Raw genomic sequence first — 21,116 nt, 5'->3', positions numbered from 1 at the left:
GTATGGACTTCAGATATTATATTTTTAAGTAAAATGCATATTACGAATGTACTAAAGAATATTTTAATATTCGTTTCGATTCAAATTCAGTCGCGTCTTTTGAGATTACAAATATATCCCAAAAAGTGAGTGAAAGATGAAGATAAATAGTTCCAAACTAGAAAATTAATACGTACACTAAGCATTGATGGTAATGAAAATGTATGACTTATAAACAAAAAAGCTACTGTATGTACACAAATACACATTGTCCCGTCAAATCATGATTCTCATATGTTTCAAATGTGAAATGAATAGTTCTTGAATGCACTCTTTATAAGGTAGTAATAAATATTCAAAGTACATAGCAACCTTCCCTTGTCACTTCGACCACAATTTAAGACTGGACCATGGTTGAACAGAACGCCGTTGAGTTATCGCTGTGGCTGATTTGATTTAATACCACAATTTCATTTTTAGTCATCGTACTAAAATCGCATGTTCGTGATGTTTTTCATTTTTTTCTTTGTATACACCCCCGCAAAATTTAAATGAAGAAGGCTGCCGCTATTATCGGATTTCTATAAAGCACACACCCACACATAAACACACACAAGTACACACGTCCCTCCCTTCCATACAGCCCGCCCCGAAAGCAATCTGCCATATTGGTGGCCATAAAGCGGGCGCTTGTTGGGATTGATTGTGTACAGCTTTGCAACTTGTCCCGTCAAATTGGCGCTCAGTGGCGTGCGGGACAAGCGCTCGCAGGCGCCCTTAAACGCCTATAAATTATTCAGAGGCGTTCGATGGACTTCAGTGGTGACGAACACGTGCTTTTCAATGATTATTTTGACATTGTCGTACCAAAATAATGCTATATTCAAATTTATTTAATTATATTGTCTAAATTTTACTTCAAAGCAGTCAAATATTTACGGCGATTTGCTTTTTCTCTATTAACGTGTTGAATTAAAAATTTAAAGGCAAATAGAATCCAATCCAATTACATCTTTATTATTTATAGTATTGTAGGGTGGACGTGTAGAACGGTTTCCGAGATCGAAGTGAAAGATGCAGTAGTATGTAGTGTTAGAGGTAGTTTATTGTTGTTCCGATGATGATCCAGCTACGAATGAACCACAGTCCAAAACCACTCCATTTTATATCAAGCGTGTACTCTTGATTATAATCAAGCGTGTACTCTTGATTATAAATATAAGACAGAGAGCTCATTGGTCAATGGGTCGCGAGACCTTATTGGTTGTTCTATACGGCTCGTTTATTCGCCGAGGCCTTTTTGGCGCGAACGCGAGATCAGATGATCAGCGCTAGTAAACCAATGGCTAACGAGTACGACTCACCTAATCTCTAAGTTACAGTATTATAAGCACCACTAATTAGTCTTAGGCGGTCTATGGGTGTTTTTCAGATAACAATAGACCCCTAAATTAGTGTTAAAAGCAAGACAGCAAAAAAGTATGGATTTTCTAAGAAATTGAAAATAGTGAACCATTTTTCGTGCGACAAAGCATCTATCGAATGCCGATTTTTACCAACTAGTCTTGAAATATTAATGTCAAAAACTTCGATCGTCTTCAATTATGTTATTGAGTATATTTTTTGTCACTTTTAATTGAAGTGGAGTTTATTTTCAATTATGTGATATTTTTAGGTGTATAATAAACGTTTAATTCTCGGAATTTAATTCACTCATCGGAAAAAGATACGCAAAAGACACATTTAGTAAAATATCAAAGCACGCGCATCTTTTCTTTGGAGTCAAGTGAGCCTTTAGAAATTAAACTGTTTCTACCTATACATAAACATGTATGTATGTATACATATATGCTTTCTACCCAACATATTTTTCTGTCTGATAGAGATTTAAACCACCACAATACAATGTGGAAATTTTACAATGAGAATATAACCTATTGAGCACGATCATTTAAAATAAAATAAAGGATGTTGTGTTTTTTTCAAACTATTCTGCAAATTTATCTTATTTTGAAAGATCGTGCTCAATAAATTATATTGTCATTCTTCGTGATAGGAAAATTTTACATATTGTGGTTGTTTTAATCCTTACCATACAGATGAACATATTGAGTAGAAAGCATATATACTATGTGGAAAATAGTTTCATTTTTAAAGGCTTACTTCTCCACAGAAGAGACACACGTTCTGATATTGTACTGGTTGTGAAAATTCCATATTTTGTGGTTGTAAGAATTAAACGTATTGGAAGAAAACGAAACGCTTGAATAAATTAAAATGCGTGTGATTCATTAATTTCTATATTTTTACAAACAACTTAAGTTGGATTGAATTTAATTTCTAATTTACCAGTTGCGTTGTTGCTTAAAAAAGTAAATATTTGATGAAATTTTTCATAAATAAAAAAAACATATAGTAGAATCATCTTTAAAACAAAATATAATCATCCACTCCACTCCCGCTCTGGGCGAAATTCCACAACCAAGCGTCTGACATCAATACTAACGCCCTGATTTTGTTTTGCAATACGATCCCGTACACAGTATCGACATACTTTGATCTAAATAAAGTTTAATGTTTAGTCTGCGATCGGTATCCACGTAGAAGAAGGGTATGCTGACATTTAAATCTAGCATTCGGTTAATGTCTTGTGTAGCGGCGTGTACGGGGAATTTCGCAGCTAAACGATTGACGAATGGAGTCGAACCCTGACCCGTTCCAAGTGATTTTGGACGCGGTACAATTGAGTGCATCATCGGCTGCCTTCACGCATATCAATTAGGCCGACTGCACACGCACACACAATGCAAGTGTGATTCGATAAAAATGCAGAGTGCGTTCGCGTGTGCACTACGGATCAATCACGTGAGAACGTGATCGAATATATGTATGTATGTATGTGTGTATGCCCTCGGCCATTTTCGCGGTATGGTCCCCCCCTGTGCGGTTGATGGATGTTCGCAGTACTCTGAATCGTGGTCACACTGATCAATTTAATATTAGGTTCAGATTAATGGAAAATAGATTAGCCATTAAGAGGGCTGTACACCTGAAAACTTAATTTTGTTGCCGCTCCTTTCTTCGATATATATATTGAGTGAATGTATATATTGAGTGAATGCGACAATATATATATATATATATATATATATATATATATATATATATATATATATATATATATATATATATATATATATATATATAAATTAACTCAATATATACATTAATATATAATTAATTATAATTAATATATATCAATATATACATTAATATATACATCAATATCGCATTCACTCAATATATATATATATATATATATATATATATATATATATATATATATATATATATATATATATATATATATATATATATATATATATATATATATCAATATATATATATATATATATATATATATATATATATATATATATATATCAATATATATATATTGAGTGAATGCGACAGTTGCACTTCGACCAGTTAAGACGTATTTTAAATTGACAAAATCGAGGATTCGTATTCTCCTATTTTCTTCTCCAAAACTAGACCAATTTTAAAAAGAAATTCACCATCGGTATGAGAAAAATATTTTCTGTGCAACTATGCGCGTATTTTTTTTAAAATCGACCGTTAAATAAGCACGCTGGACTCTTTTCGTGGGTGTAAAAAAGAGGCGATTTTATAGATGTTTTTGCGGCTCCTAGCTCCTATAAAAAATAACTAATCAAAAAAATAAAACGATAGATGCATCCCAATGGTGGATATCCATAGCATATTAAAAAATAATTTCTCTAGTGCCATAATTGAGGAAGGGAGAAGTGTAATACGTTTGTATAGACAAGGCGCTGGTGTCCAGCCCTCTTAAGTGTATTTATGTATATAAATTTAGAATTCTTCTTTCATATCAGTCTTGTCAATTTTTTTGAAATTTGATCATATTTATATAATCAAATCAAAATGTATATAACCAGCAGAATATATTGGTGGTTAGCATGTAATGCTTTCGAACAAAGTGGGCTTACGCTGGTTGCTGCTAGCCAGACCTTGGTTTGTGATTCCAGGTCGATCGTTTTCTATCATAGTTTGCCGATTTATCTGATTTTGATTGAAACGGCTCCAGCGATTGGCATCCCAGTCCATTGCTCTCGCAAAAATTTGAGTTATATTCAGCATTTCGACTTTTTGCTGGCTGGAAAAATGCTGCAAATTTATCCATAAATGTCTCTGTGGATATTGATCGTATTTGAGTACAATGTTTGACATACATAGATGTCGTGTTTAATGTAAAAAAAAATAGTACACTCATCACATTGGAGTGATCTGTAAGAATGAAAATAAAAAAATGCATAAAGATGCATCAAATGTGATGCAATTGAAGACGACATTAATGCCAAACATTCTAAAGGAAAATTGATATTTTTTAATATGCACATTTACTGTGATTTTGATTTTTGAGCGCTTCTTCTTCTAATTACGTAGCTAGGGGAACGGGCGATAAAGTGCTCGAACGGTACCCGAGAGAATCTAAAAGGGTGCAAGAAAGGTCACAAGGGAGATGTTGTGACCTTTCGTGAAGCGTGTTGGAGAGCCCTTCATCCAGAATGGCGAATTATTTATTAGTTATCTTTAAATTTAAATTTTAAATTTTGTTCATAAACAGCTCAAGTTAACAAGTTTTAGATTTAATATCTAGTTCTTATTCTTTTCCCGTATTCAAGATTGGATCGAAGTCTCAAGTTAATCAGGTTCAGTTCCTTCCATGAAAAATATTTTATTGCTTAGTGGAACTTGCTCCTGCTGAAGGTTGAGCCCATCTGTTACCAATAAATACTACCAAGAGAAAACTTTTCGGCAAACTTTGTTGGGTCATTCTGAGTTAGAGTATACATTTTTAGAGATTTACTATGAGTTTAGTCACTTAATTTTAATCGAGTTTTTGATATAAACATATTTACCTCACTCCTATCCTTTTGAGCATGCTTGTAATTCTCTTGAACTTTGGGGAAACTTCTCATTGATTTGTTTAGTTCTCCGGCTTCTACGTCATGCCCGTCGTTGCTGGAACAGTTGGGACTTTATGTTCCTAATAATTATTGTACCTCCTGCCCGCACAGTTCTTTATCAGATGGCTCAAATTCAAAGAACTTAATCTTAAATTAAAATATCTTAATCAAATAGTTGTTACCATGCCTTTACATGTTATTTTCCACCTCAGTGAGCGTAGGCTATATGTAGTATTGTAGAGATTATATAACATCTTTGTCTGGTAGCCTGCGCCCATCTTTATTTTAATAATTGGGGGGTGATGCATGAGTGAATTTTGCTCTTCTCTCTTTCGTTTGGTTTTTACGGGGACGTTTTCTATATCAACTGGTTCTTATACAAACATACATTTGTACATTAGTGCTAAGTGTTAATAGACATTCCAAGTTTTTCTCCTTATATTTAAATTTAATTATATGTTTTATGACTGATTCCATTTTTGTTTGAATTTTTGCTGCTATTTTTTTATGTGTTGTATGTATAAATATGTATATGTTTTAGTTCTGTATATATTTTTTATGTATTTTTTTGTTTCTCTGTTATATTTTTGACCATTTTGGTGCATTAGGAATTCCTGTAATTTCACAATGGTCAATACTCTAAATAAATAAATACATAATTCCACTTGCACCCACTCACTAAATAGTATTTGTTTACAAAATTTCTACAAAATTTTATTAATAAGACAACTGTATACAGAAGTACTCTTCACTATATGGTCGACACTAAAAATAGTCTGCAGTATAATAATAATATATGTATGTATGTATGTATGTATGTATGTTTGTGTCTTAACAATTTCATTTTTTACGCAGTCTCGACGTTGATTGCGACACAATCAGCAAATTTCGATCATCGTAAAACGTACTACAGTACTCTTTCGCAAAATATACTGAAACTGTGATATTCAGGCATGAGGGATGAAGGGGAGACTGCGGGGTGGGGAATGGGGGAGGAGGGGGGAGGCGTACGATTCAACCTCCCCGAAAGAGAGGGTGTGTATGTTTTTTTCATTTGGTGCGTAGAAACTTTATTGCTTTCGGTGATCCAATATATACTTTGCGAGTGTGAGGCTGTACGTGTGCCCGGACGTGTGTGTGTTCGCGTTTTTATGAAATTGTCAATCAGAAGTGATGCAGTATGGGCTCGGCGCGAACAAAATATCAGATTCGACTTGACGCGCGTGCCATATAGCTGATTGGTTTACATTTTGGCCAATACGCTAAATTGAACGGCCAAATTGGAACTCCGTATTTTTCAATTCTTTTTTTTTGTTCGCTTTACTTTATTTTATTTTTTCATTTATTTCGCTGGACTATAATTGAGTTTGGAGCTTGTTCGTCCGCTCGTTTGTACAGTGAGTGCGTTGAAGCCTACTTTGCTTTATCTATTGTGCTGCAGTGGTGATTTTAACGTCGCCAATGTTTTTTCAGTCAGTGTATACATATATATAAAATGTATGTATGTATATATATATAGATATACATATACACGATACAAACAGATAAAGCTGGAAGTTTCAAGAATTTGCACTACGAACTCCCAATGTGAATTCATAATAGGGAGTCGACCGGGCCGAATCGGTCAAACTGCACAGGTATATGAAAATATAGGACTTATTTTTCACTAGTCAACGCGGTTATAAAATATTAAGTAAAATAATCTGTAAGTGAAGTTAAAATATATATGAGCAATAATGAGAGGCTATTTTATCAGATATGGTGTGAAAAAGTTAAAGTTATAGGCGTTTAAATAATTAAAATCTGACAAAAGGAGTGGAAGGGAAGTCAAACAAGCGTGGGAAATTACCAAAAACGTTCGTGTCGGCTGTCACCGTCTCGAAAAATTCTGTATCTTTGAACGTGTCTATGACAATTAAATTTCTCCAACGACTTAGCGAAAACAATTTAAATATCTATCGGGAGCCAAACCTCGCAAGTAAGTTTCAAAGCGATCGAAAGAGTTTAGGAAGGATCGCCTTATTTACAAACGAAATGAAACTAATATAAAACCTTTAAATGAGGGGAAACGCAGCAAAAAGTTGTAGACGCTCTTCGATGTTCCGTATCCCGTTCCGATTCACATGCTCATATACGATTTTAACTTCAAACTAAAGTATTGTTGCTTAGGGGTGGGTTCAGGATCCAAATTACAGGCCAAAGTCACTTCACAGCATTTATTCAACGATTCGGGAGATCCACACGGAACCACCGCTCACTCCATAATATTTGATCTACATTTGAAAAGTTGCACAGCACAACTTCCTCGATCCGTCAGTGGATATTTTTTCTAGGCACGTAAATGTCAACCCTGGCGATCTATTATTTACGCACGAACTCGCCCAGGTCTATGAGAACTCCAGCGTATCCTTTGTTTGGGCACTTACTGAGTCCCGTTAGCCTATTCCGGGGCTTCTATTTTTCACTCACGAATCCATCTAGACAGTGGATACTGTCTCTCTCTCCCATGTTCCCACATTATAGTATGATATGTACAAAGTATTGGGTTGCTATTAAGTGCTTATGCAGCGTATTGAGTAGTGGAGGGTGATTTTTCAAAACTATGAAGTGAACAGAAGCGAATTTGTGTATCTGAGTAGTTTGCTTAGTGGTACCTAACTTTATGTGAATATATGAATTAATGTTTTTCTTATTTAAAACCGCTTGATAAAATACAGGTTTTAATTTAAGTTGAACCAGCAGAATAGACCAGCAGAATAGGTTAGCATATAATGCTTTGAAAAAAGTGGTCACGGGTTTAAATTCTAATTCACGGGCCAGACCTTGGATTTGTGACTCCAGGTCAATCGTTTCCTATCAGAGTTTGCCAATTTATCTGATTTTTATCGAATGGTTCCAACAACTTGGGAACCTTACCCATTTTCTAGCAAATCTCAAGTTTTCAGCAATCTCAATTTTTGCTGAATTGCTAAATTGAAATGCTGCAAATTTACAAATTTAACCATAAATGTTTCTGAGGGTGTTAACTGATATGTATTTGTACTTTGTATAATACTTGTATCAAATGTACGATGTTTCTGACCAAGAAGGCGCATTGGGGTTACTTGTTAGACTTTCCCGGTATAAATCAAAAATAAAATAAAATATAGTTGGAATATGGAGCCGATCTTTCGAGTTCTGTAATGAAAATTACTTTATTGTCGTCCTGTAATCTTACACGAATCCCACCCATGTTACAAGTGATCTTTCGTTAATGGAATTCTTGTTCATAATAACGTCTTATACCAAATACATAAAACGTGTTTCATTCGGAGTTTATAAAATCTTAATATGAGTCGTCGTCGTGTCTTTCTTATCTTGGCGTGTCTTCGTTGACCCAGTGGCCATCACCGTAATTAAATACCGTGACCACTCCTTTCTTGCCCACACTCTGTGGGTTCAAATCCCACCCAGAACTGAAACCCAGGTGATTTATTAACCCGGCAGCCGAACGCAGTAATGAAATACTGGAGCCGGCAATAATGCGCCCCGCAGATATATTAAATTTTACCTAACTTCACACTACTCAGCTTACAGGTGTGTGTGGGTATAGTGCGAAAATTTGAAATCACTCAACGAATACCTCTGAGATATAAATTGTTTCAGTGTGAAAGAAAAACGGACGAAGTTCCGGGAAAATCAATAAATTGTTCAATATATTTCATATTAAAAGTCTAAAAGTGGGTATGTATGCATGTACATATGTGATTAAACTTCTTAATACTTCTTGTATTTTAAAATAAATACAATCTAGTAAATATCTATCATATTTTGAGAGGCAAAAAATCTTCATTCCTGTTGTCACAAATCTTCTGTATTTATTGTATGTACAAAATTTGAATCCATAGATGTCTCAATGTATTAATTCTGTAATTAATTAATTAATTGTTATTTCGTGTTCTTCAGCTTCTGAATATACAGTGATTTATGTAATAATAAAATGCTACATTATTTGTAATAAATTGTCCAGGAAGGCGCATTGGGGTCTTTCTGTCAATCCTTCCTGGTATATGTGTCTACGTAAAATAAAAATAAAAAAAGTCAGCGTGGACTAGTGGTTAGCATATATGCTTTCGAATAGTGGTCAAGGGTTCACTGGTTGCTGCTGGGCAGACCTTGGTTTGTGACTCCAGGTCGATCGTTTCCTATCAGAGTTTGCCAATTTATATGATTTTCATTGAAATGATTCCAACAAATTGGAAACCTTTACCCATTTTTCGAAATTTTCGAGCTTTCATATTCGTATAAAAATGCTGCAAATATGTTCATAAATGTTTCGAAAATTTCGAGTTTTTCAGCATATGGAGATTTGATGATTTATATTAAAAAAAAATGCTCCGAAAATGTAAATTTATCCATAGGTGTCTCTATGATGCTTTGTTAAAATTATTCTAAAAATAGTATATCGATGTTTGTAATTGGCCAGGAAGGCGCATTGGGGTTTACTTGTTACGGCTTCCTGATATATATGTAAAAAATAAAATAAATTCCTTATCATTCGAATTATGAGTTAATGTGGAACTGAATATACATATATTTTATTTATTGAACGGTCTGACTGCATCATTTGATAGTTCTGATAGTTGAGTGGTTTTGGGTCATGGTTGGGTGGGGAGTTTTTAATACCAATCTACGGAAATAAGTCATTTATTTGAATGAGAAGTGCTTATATTTCGACTGTAGAGATTATTAAAATTTTACCCATATTTAAAGCCCTAGTTTCATTAAAGCAATTACGATCGGGCTATTCGTGTTGAATAATGCATAAAGTGTAGTATTTCGTTACAAACTTTAGTACGATGCCTTCTAAGTGCAACTTATCTTTCTCCAGAGTATGAGCTTTAGTTTAAGCCTTAGGTTAAGCATCAAAAGTAATTAATTAATGTAATATTATACGACATATTTTCAAGCAAGCTGTGCTATGCATGTGAATCGACCGACAGACATATCTCTTGGTATGTTTATACGAGCACCTAAAAATAAGATACATATATTGTAATTTGTCTCAAAAGTGGAATGATGCATGTAAATATATTGTATGCAATTAAAACAACCGACTCCCTCTTCCCTATCCCAACTCTATAGTCACCCCTTCGTTCTCATCTTGGTGGCAACTCCTTCCGGACGCTCCCATTCTTCTCCGCACCCGGAACATTAATTAAGGACGGGAAATTTAATGAACAATTTTTAATTAAAACGAAAAAGGATCGAGTTTTTATAGTTTCTGCAAGTCTATGCATTAAACGCTTCAGCTTTAATTACAAACTACCGCGGCCATATTGTTCGGACGATCTTCTTTTTTTCAGCGCAGCCCCTACTTTTAGACTCACAATATAATGGGAAATTAATACGTTTTTATAATTTTAAATATTGTCATTTTTGTGTTCGAGACTATAATGCAATTTTTGATGAGTATGTAAATACATTTTGAACGTCATAAAATGCACTGCAGGTAAATTTTTTAAAATTTAAAACTTTTCAAAAAGCTTTTAATATTTAAGTAACATAAATAGTAAATTGTTGGAGGTACATAATTTATCGAAGTTTTTAAATGTTAGCATCTATGGAATTGTACGATACGGCATGCCTGGATAGACCGGATAGATTAATTCATACGATTTTATTATTTCAACAAGTTTCTCCTCCATTTCTTCAAATATGGGAATCACCGTTATCGATCAGTGTCAAAAACATGTCAATAAAAGGATAAAATATCACCGAAAACACTAGAGGGTGAGTTTTGGCCTGGATCGCCATAGCATAGATCTGGTGTGCTAGCAGTTTTTTTACATTATTTTTAGTGTATGTGCCCTTAAGATGTTATAAAAGAGGTTTTTGGTCAACTAACACCCCCCCCCCCCCCGTTCATCTCGCACCACTCCCTCAAGTTAAGTTAAATTTTTTATTTATACTTGGGAAAGGCGTCATAGCTGATGGACTCAGTTTTATACATTCCCAAGAGGTCGTTATTCGGTTACCCTTGAGTGACATAAAGATATGATATTAAACTTTTATATCATCATCATCATTTACAGCCATTCGCCATCCACTGCTGGATGAAGGCCTCTCCAACACGCTTCCACTCGTCTCTGTTTTGCGCAACACTCATCCATCTCATTCCGCACATTTTCCTAATTTCGTTCACCCATCTTCCTTGCGGTCTTCCTTTTACTCTTTTGCCTTCTCTCGGGTACCATTCAAGCACTTCTTTTGTCCACCTTTCGTCCATCCTCCTAGCTACGTGACCCGCCCATTGCCATTTCAATCTCTTCACTCTATCCACTATGTCCACTACCCTTGTCATATTTCTCACCCACGTGTTCCGCTTCCTGTCTTTCCTCGTTATGCCAAGCATACAGCGTTCCATACTTCTTTGAGTGCATTGGATTTTATTTTGCATCTTGGCGTTCAGTGTCCAAGTTTCACATCCATACGTCATCACTGGCAAAACGCATTGATCAAAGATCCTTTTCTTCAGGCAGAGTGGCATTTTTGATTTAAAAACAGCATTCATCCGTCCAAATGCACTCCACCCTAATTTCATACGTCTCTTTATCTCTTCATTTTTACTACCAGACATGTCAATTATTTGACCTAAATATAAATAATTATTTACTACTTCTACTGGTTTATCATCTAAGGGGATGCTATCAGGCATGCAATAACTATTGAACATTAGTTTAGTCTTATCTACGTTAATTTTTAATCCTACTTTTCTACTTTCCCTGTCCAGCTGTGTTAGTCTGATAAGTAGGTCAGCTGAATCACGAGCTACTAAAACTATATCGTCTGCGAACCGAAGGTGACTCAAAAAGCGACCATTGATGCTTACTCCGGCTGTATCCCAATCCAATTTCCTGAAAACTCCCTCAAGCACCGCATTGAATAACTTGGGCGAGATTGTATCTCCTTGTCTTACTCCTTTTCCTATGCTAAATCTATCTGTACCTGAAAAAATTTTAACCGAAGCTGTGGCATTCTTATATATTGCAGCTAACAGTCCCACATAGGGTTCCGGCACTCCCTGTGTTTTTAGAGCGTTAAGTACTGCATTATGACTAACTGTATCGAAGGCTTTCTCATAATCGACGAAACCTAGGCACAATGGCCGTTGATATTCGTTGGCGCGCTCGATTAGTTCGCCAACTACTTGGAGGTGGTCCATTGTGCTGAAATTTGCCCTAAACCCTGCCTGCTCTATAGGTTGGTTCTCGTCGAGGATATTTTTCAGCCTTTCTGTAATAACCTTCGTGAAGAGCTTGTAGACCGCTGAAAGTAGACTAATGGGTCGGTAGTTCTTGATATCGCTTTTGTCGCCTTTTTTGTGTATTAAAATGATAGTTGCGTTATTCCATCCTTCTGGTATAGCTTGGTTCTGGATGCATTTGCTGAAAAGCCTAGCTAAGATATTAATTAGGGGGGGGCCGCCACATTTTAGTAAGTCAATGGGAATATTATCTTCCCCTGGGGTTTTACCGTTCTTTGCAGTTTTTAGCGCGGCCTCTACTTCGCTAGGCAATACTGCAGGAACCCTTTGGCCGTGTGTCGATTCCAGAGCGGGGAATTGGCCGTTGTCGTTCTCGTATAGTTTTGCATAGAACGTGTAAACTCTGTCTATGATTTCTTCTCTATTCCTAATTATTACTCCGCTCTCTGATCTGATTGCGATCATTTGGTTTTTGCCTAAGAAAAGATCCTGTTTGCACTTTTTCAGGCTACGGTTATTCTTAATGGTATTTTCTATTAGCTTGCTGTTAAAATCCCTGACATCCCTGACTATTCTCTTTTTAATTTCCTTATTTACTAGATTGTATTCTTGCTTATTATTATCCCTATCTAAATTCCTTTTATGCTTAATTAGGTTTTTTGTTTCCGCTGAAATTTTGCTTAATTTAATCTGTTTCCTGAATCCACCTAATTTCTTACCTGTTGAGGTTAGAACCGAACTAATTACAGTGTTCAATTCCTCGATGTCTGCTTCTGGGTTTAATTTCCCGTATCGATTTCCAAGTTCGAGTTCGAATTCCTTTTTCCTAGACCTTAGTTGAGCGAAATCTGGAGAGTTACTGCATCCTTTTATTAATTTCCTTCGTTCGCAATTTATATTAATGGCCATCTTGGCACGGACTAATCTGTGATCGCTACCTATATCTACTTTACTTAAAACACTAACGTCTTTAACGGAGTGCAGGGCGCAGGGCAGGGCAAAATTGTATAAAATATGAATTTTGAAATCATATTCAAATAGTGGTGACTTAGTGGGTAGGATGGTTCTTATCAATTTGATGAGGAAGCATTTCAACAAAAAAAAAATTGGCAAACTTTGACTTAATCGATTGGAGTCAGAAATATCCAAGTCTGACCAGCAGCACTACAGAAAATACTCGGAATAAATTATTTTAAATCGAGGTCTACCCACGGGATCGAATCCGGCAACTTCTATGTGGTTATAAACGCAACCACCAAGCTATGCTGCTGGTAAATCTGGTTTGAAAACAAAAATCTTATTTCACATGCCCTATTTTGTGAGATATTTAAGGCATGTTTCTATTACTTTACTATTATCACATTACAGCAGAAACAGGAGTTACAATATTAGCAATAAACAAGTAGAGGCGAGCGTCATTATATCTGGTAGTTAGATCAAGTCCAATCACTTGCGAACTGTGCATAAAGCACGCGTTATTCGTATCCAAACTATACTAACAGTTGGCAAACATGATCGAATCCCCTGATTATATTGCACATCTCTCGTATAATGGGACATTTTTGGCACATCCGCGGGAATTGGCGCCCTTGTCCCATCGTCCCGGCAGCGGCACGTATCGCTCTATTAGAGGCCATAAAACAAAATTTATATTCACGTTACGAATTTCGAATTATTTCCGCAATATTCACATGCTAGCGCGTAGTAATTTGTATAGAACGGTTGTCGCTTTCACCGAAAAAAAAATTGTTCAATATTCCGAAACGTTCGAATGTGGTATCTATAATAAGCCGATTATGTCTCGTAAACGTATAAGTGGGAGCGCTCAAATTCGTTTACAAATTATTATGGTAATGAGCTTCGGTATTTGTGCCACGTGTGAGAGCGTGAGACTACGTATTCTAAACTATTAATTATTAGCATAATAAGAAAATTATATAATTTTCCTGCTTGATTTTTTTGATTTTTTAAATGCTTTTTATTATTACGAAATTATGTTCACAATACATCTTATATCTATTTTAATAGCTACTGATCTACTGATCATTTTCTATTTTACAATTTTAATTTAATTTGGTTAGTAATCACAGTATTATATTATTCTAATGTTAATCTAAAGCATAATAGGAAAAAGAGCTCAAAAACCTATTTACAATCCTTATAAATGTTCATAATACATCTAATACATAATATTAATTAAAGACTCTCTAAAGTCGATGACCTAAAGCAGATTGTGTTTAGGTAATCTGTGTTTATACCTGAAGGGTATAGACATTTTATTGTAATCACCGAGACTCTTCACAAGTGTGTTAGTATGGTTATTAGTGATTCTTTCATAGAATCTACTGGTTAGTTTGTTAGTAATGTCTGTAACAAACGGAATATTATATATAGCATGCAGTTTTTTCAGGTTAGTATATATGGGTGTATTATAAATTATTTTAAGGGATTTATTTTGTATTACTTGGAGCTTGGAAAGGTTAGTATTCGAGGCGTTATTCCATACAGGTGAAGCATAGGTTAATAATGGTAATATGAGCGCGCGATATAATTTTATTTTATTTAGCGTTGATAAAGAACTATGGCGATTAAATATTGGATATATTGAGGATATACCCCGCATCGCCTTGCATTTCGCTGCCTCAATGTGAGGTGCCCATCTCATTCTTTTATCAAACGTTACTCCTAAATATTTTATTACTGACTGCCATTTCAGACTTTCTCCAGAGGGGATTTTCAGATCTGAACTTGGCTTATGTTTTCTTACACTAAAGAATATGGCGTCTGTTTTGGTTTGATTAATTTGAATTTTCCACTTAGTGAAGTGTTCAGTCATTGTTTTAATTGCAAATTCAAGATTTTTAAGAATAGTGTCTGGTTTTTTGCTATGTACTTGTGAAGCAAGCTGTATCATCTGCATATAGGGCTATGTGACAGTTTTTTGGAATAGGTATGTCATTTATATATATGGAGAACAAGAGTGGGCCAAGCAAGCTCCCCTGCGGAACGCCAGCTGCGATTATTTTTGGAGACGATAATTCATTATTTACGCTAACCACTAGCTTTCTACGAGTTAAGTACGATTTGATGATGAGAATTAGGTAGTTTGGTATTTTGTTAATAAGGAGCTTATGAATGAGTCCATCGTGCCAAACCGTGTCGAAGGCCTTTTCTATGTCGAGACATACCATTCCGGTACTTCTCTTCATATTAAAGTTCTTCGTCACGTGTTCAGTTAGTCTTGTTAGTTGTTGGGTCGTGGAATGTCCAGTGCGAAATCCAAATTGTTCATTTATTAATTTCTTATTTACGACTTTAAGTAAACGTGTGTAGATTATTTTTTCTAGAATTTTTGAAAGCGTGCAAAGTAAGCTAATGGGTCGATAATTGGCCGGGTTTTTTGAGCTTTTATCGGGCTTAAGTATGGGAATTACGTTGGCTGTTTTCCAGTATTCTGGGAAATACCCGGTGAGTAAACATGCGTTGAATATTTTAGATAGTGAGACTAAAGCTTTAAATGGAAGTTGTTTGATTGTGATGTTATCTATTGAATCTCGCCCAGGTGCCTTTTTATTTTTTAAATTACGTATTATATTTTGGATTTCACACGGATGCACCAATTTTATATTTTTAGTACTGTTAGTGGGAGTTTTTGTGATGATTTTAATGGACCGGTTGACTTTATTATGCGTTGGTATGTGATTGTAATGTTGTGTGAGTGTGTGATGTTTTTGGAAGGATTTTGATAATAGTTCTGCTTTGTCGCAATCACGCGTCACTGAGATTCCTGCATCATCTAATGGAGGAATCGAGTTTTTTGTCCTGCGAATCGCTTTAGCTAATTTCCATAGAGAGCCATCAACTGAGCTCAATTTTTCTAATTTTTTAGACCAACCTTCATTTTTGATTTCTTTGATTCTAATTTTAATTTGATATGTGAGCTTATTAATTAATGTTTTCAATGCTGGATTTTTTGATGTTTGCCAAATTTTACGGAGTTTATTTTTACTTTTAATTAGATTTGCAACAAAGTCAGTTATCTCTAATTTGTGTTCAATGTATTGTGTCTTAGGTATGTGAAGGTGTTTGGATCGAGTTATTGATTCCGTTAGGTGTATTATGGAGCTGTCGATTTCGGTTTTGTTTGTGAGTGTGGTAGAAGTTAGAATGGTTTGGTCATTTATGTACGACTTGAACTCTCGCCAGTTAGCTCTCCCGTAATCCCATCTATGCTTGATGATTTCCTCGGGTTTCCCGTCGATTGAGAAGATTATCGGGAGATGATCAGACGACAGGGTTTGAAGGGCATTTGGTGTCGATATTTTTGGGCAGTTCTTGACGAGGACAAGATCTAGTGTGGATGGTTGTGAGTTATTTGTGGGATAGTGTGTGTATGTATCCGGATGAAGTAAGATTGTATCTGTTAGTTGAATGTATTTAAAAAGAGTTGTGCCTTGTTGGTCAGTGTTTACGCAACTCCATAACGGATGTTTGGCATTAAAGTCACCAGCTACCACTACCGAACTACCAATGTTAAATATTTTGTTAAGATCGGATGCCAATAATCGTTTTTGGGGAGGATTGTAAGCGGATGCTACTATGTGACGGGTGTTGTTAATTGTTAGTTCGATGGCGGTTAGTTCTAAATTTTTTAGTGGCGGGGCTATTACGCGACAATGTTTAATTGACGATTTTATAAAAATGGCAACTCCCCCTCCATGCTGTTCTCGGTCTTCGCGATAGCAGTTAAAGTTAGGTAGGTTAATACGGATATGAGGTTTTAAGAAGGTCTCGGAGATTAAAACTATGTCAACACAGTACTCACCGATCGCCGACTCTAGTTCGTCAATCTTATTCTTAAGTCCACGAGCATTCCAAGCTAGAATGTTCAGTCGCCTCCCGTTAATCAAAGACATCGAGATATTCGACAAGCATGAGTGCCAGCTCTAGTTTGTCGGTGCAACCGCTGGCCTTGGCACGAATCTCCTGGAGGATCTTCAACATCTTCGTCATAGACGCCATGGAAGTTAGGTCTGTTGTTGGTTGAATGTTGGGATTGGTTGGTTGGTGGGGTTTTTTAGGGATATTTGGGATATTTGGTAAAGGAGTTTTATTGGTCGGTAGCTTTGGGAAGTTATGATCGTTAACGACCGGGATATTTTGTGGCTGCGCCACTGGGAGTTTCCAAGGGTTGGCTTTGACAATTGATGCTCGATTCTTCCTCGATTCCAGCATTTTCAGATAGCTCTGTCTTTTTGGACAGTCTTTAAAGTTAGCGGGGTGAGATCCTGAACAGCCTGAGCAGACAGCAGGGGTAACTATTCCTTGATTGCATTGTGCGGTGAGGTGAGTGCCGGCACATTTGACGCACTTGGCCTGCCGATTGCAGTTTTTCGCAGCGTGTCCATATTCTTGGCATCTGAAACATTGAGTAATATTTTGTGATTTACTAGTATATTTAACGACACTGAACTTTGTGTAACAGATGTTCCGGATTTCTTTAATCTTCTTTGCCGATACCGATGGCTCGAAGAACACCAAGTATAGCTCGGTGGCGTTGCTCCTAGGCTCCTTCGTCTTCATCTGTATGACTTTGGTTACAGGGAATCCCTGTCTGATGATGTCATCTTTAATATCAGCTTCCGGCAATTTCGGCAAGCCACGTACGACACTTTTTATTTCCTTTTCCTCCTTCCTGGAAAAGGTATGGAATTGTCGGTCTGGTGTCAATCCATCCCGAAGTTTTTTAAAGTCTTCAAGACTTTTACATTGTATCTTGACATTATTTTGACCAATGTAAGTCATTGTGAAGTCTTTTATAAACTTCTTGATCGACTCGATCATGCTGCCGTGAGTGCCAGTAGCTGTCATGATGATGGGCGGGATTCTTCCACCGCTTCTGGGGACATCGGAAACTTCCAAGAGCCCTTCAAATTTGTTTTTCTCCTGAATTTTAAATTCAGGAGCAACATCTTTCACGTTCTTTGCCGTATGTTTTGGAAACTGCCACTCGGTCTCCATCTGAGCGGTCTGAGAGCAGCCTGGTTGAGGAGCTTCGGTTGTAGTTATCAGTGTCTTCTTAATTCGCTTTTTCAGGTTGGATCCTCGCATGGTGCCAACATGTGTTCGTTTGGTGTTCGTTTTGTGGGGGGTGTTTGTGGTGTATGTTAAAAGGTGTGGGTTTTTTGACGGTATGGCGTATCGCTGTATTATGAGCGCTCGCACAGAGAGTACGTCTTCGGCACGTCCGTTCTCACGGTCCGTCCTGCTTAAACATATAGATGTGTTTTAAAGGTAGCCGCCAATTTACATGCGCCATTCACCTGTCGATTGCGATTTGAGTTTTATTATCTATGTTTGTATTGTTATCATGGATAATTTTCACACAGTTATTAATTAATTGCTTACGTTAGAAATTTTCATGGTTCACAAGGCTCGTATACAAACATATGTATGTTTGTATGCATGTAGTGATAGATCTATAAAATATCTATTAAAAAACGATCGGATAATAGGCAAAATTTTTTCTTAATAGTAATCGTAAGTGAAACATAAAAGAGGTATGTTAAAATGTAGATTTGTTTTATTTAATTATTACAAATATTTTTACGATCTTATTTTTTTTTCTTAGTGGTTTAAATCTACATAAAAGCTTGATGGGTAAGTATTTTTCTGTCTACCTTCCATTTTATCTTCTTCTACTCCCTTTTAATAATTTGGGTGAAAAATTCGTAGACTTTATAGTATTTCCTCAATCAGTTCATAAATTTCCTAGCACTTCCTCAATAAATTTTTCCAGCATTTCTTCAATCAATTGAAAGGATTTCTAGCATTTGTTCAATTCTGTTTGTTTTTCAGTCATTTTTTTACTGTCCCATATTCATAGACATCCAGTAATCTTCCGTTATATTGAATAACTTTTTATACTCCAACCAGCACAATTGAAACATTTTAATATATGTATGTATGTATCTACTAATAAAAGCGCAGACCCACAAAATCATACGACACAGCAAGCCTAGGTATACTCTAGCAGTGGATGGGCGTTTCTTTTGTATTGTCAATTCGTACAATCTCATCACAAGTCAATATATATCACCGAAAACACTCCAGGGGGTGATTTATGCTATGCTCTAGATCGCCATAGCATAGATGAGGCGTGTCAGCGTTTTTTAACATGTGCAAAATTATCTAAAAAAAAAAACACGTGCCGTGTACGAATCGGTGTGTCTGCGTCTTAGCTTTTTTCCACGGATGACCGCTATATAAGTCATGCGTAAAATATCACAAACGAAGCACTCGGTAAACATAATGTAATACTTCAGGCGTGATTCACTATTTAAAAAAATACATCAGGTGTCAATTGATATATTAAGTCACTTGAATAAACTTTACAATATATATTTATGGTCGAAAATCCAATTTAAAAATTCGCTAAAAATGTGCCGCGAAAGGTGCCATAGACTAAACGTTCTCCACAGATTGGCTCATCTACCTTTCCATTTTGTACTATGTATGTTCGAATTTGGCCATACTTATTCTGGAGAGCACACTTGTAAATTTGGAAATAAACTGTTGTAACTGTACATTCAAATACATATATTTTGAATAAGGCAACGACTAAACTGATCAACTTATGGAACACGATTAAATCGCTAATTAATTACAGCGGCTGTATATCAAGTTGTGTATTTGAATGTGGTAACTTCCATTTACTGTTTTGCCTCATTTTTCGGAATGATATTTCTCAAAACAACTGCTTCCATCCGAGAGTGTACATACATATGAGTTTATGGCAACTGCTGTACTGATTTCAGCCGAATGCTGAAGTGATAAATGTGAGTTGGAATTTTGTATTTTCAGCGCGTTGCATTCGCGCGAAAAGCGATAAATTCCACAGTTTGAGTTCATAACGGTTTGTGCAGTGTCGGTTTTAGTAATTTGGGGCTAGGAGAGGCAGCCGCAATTGGCGGCGATGAGCGTCCAGCGAAGCCCCATCAGCGGGGCTTAGCCCCCTTTTGCCCCGTACGTCTTCTGCGGCATCGGCACGTATAAATCTTGACGCGAGCTTTCGCCCTCCACCGCCCTCTTGCCCTTCGGCCGACGGGGAATTTGCAAATTGGACAAATAACACCACTTCTTGGGGGGCAACAAATCAAGTTAATCTATTTCTAGTTGTTAAGTGCGCCGCATTAGCGGACTCGCCCAGAGCGAGCCACTGTTATTTATAACTAACTGCTACACGGGGCTTCGAGCCCTTTGCCCCCGTCCTTTTCCATTTCCTTCAAACACGATTAACGATTTTTAACGTTGCAGCTTCGTGTGAAGTGTTTACTGAAAGTGTGTCGCTTGATTGCTTAAAATAAAAATTTTCCATTTACTTAATAGCCACCCACCCCGATTGCTTAGTTTCTTCTTCCTCTCTTAACTCCTTTCCTATAGGTCCAATAGTAAAGGAGGTTTAGATAACATCGTGATTGTTTTTGACAAGATGTAACGCCTCTATGAACATACATACATACATGTATACATATGTATGTAGATAAATATGTATATAGTGGAAAATTTGTGAACAGAAAATTGTTAAAAATAAATTTGAAAGTATCGATCATTTCTTAGATATTATTTGTTTAATGTCGGGCTGTGGAGTCGTAGCATTTCAAGCGGAGTCGGAGTCATTAAAAATCAACCGACTCGGATTCCTGTTCATTATTTGCTTTGATTAATAGTATTACGGTAGGTGTCACCAATTTTATTGAATCCACTTATAAATGTTAATTGAATAATTTGTTAATAAAAATAATGATTTTAAATTACATTATAAATAAAATCGTTGAATTGTAGGTATTTTGATGTTTTGTGGCCAAAATAGATTGTTT

The sequence above is a fragment of the Arctopsyche grandis genome, chromosome 8 (genome assembly GCF_051622035.1).
Source record: "Arctopsyche grandis isolate Sample6627 chromosome 8, ASM5162203v2, whole genome shotgun sequence".
Classification (NCBI taxonomy): domain Eukaryota; kingdom Metazoa; phylum Arthropoda; class Insecta; order Trichoptera; family Hydropsychidae; genus Arctopsyche; species Arctopsyche grandis.
Note: the sequence above shows the minus strand (reverse complement) of the source record.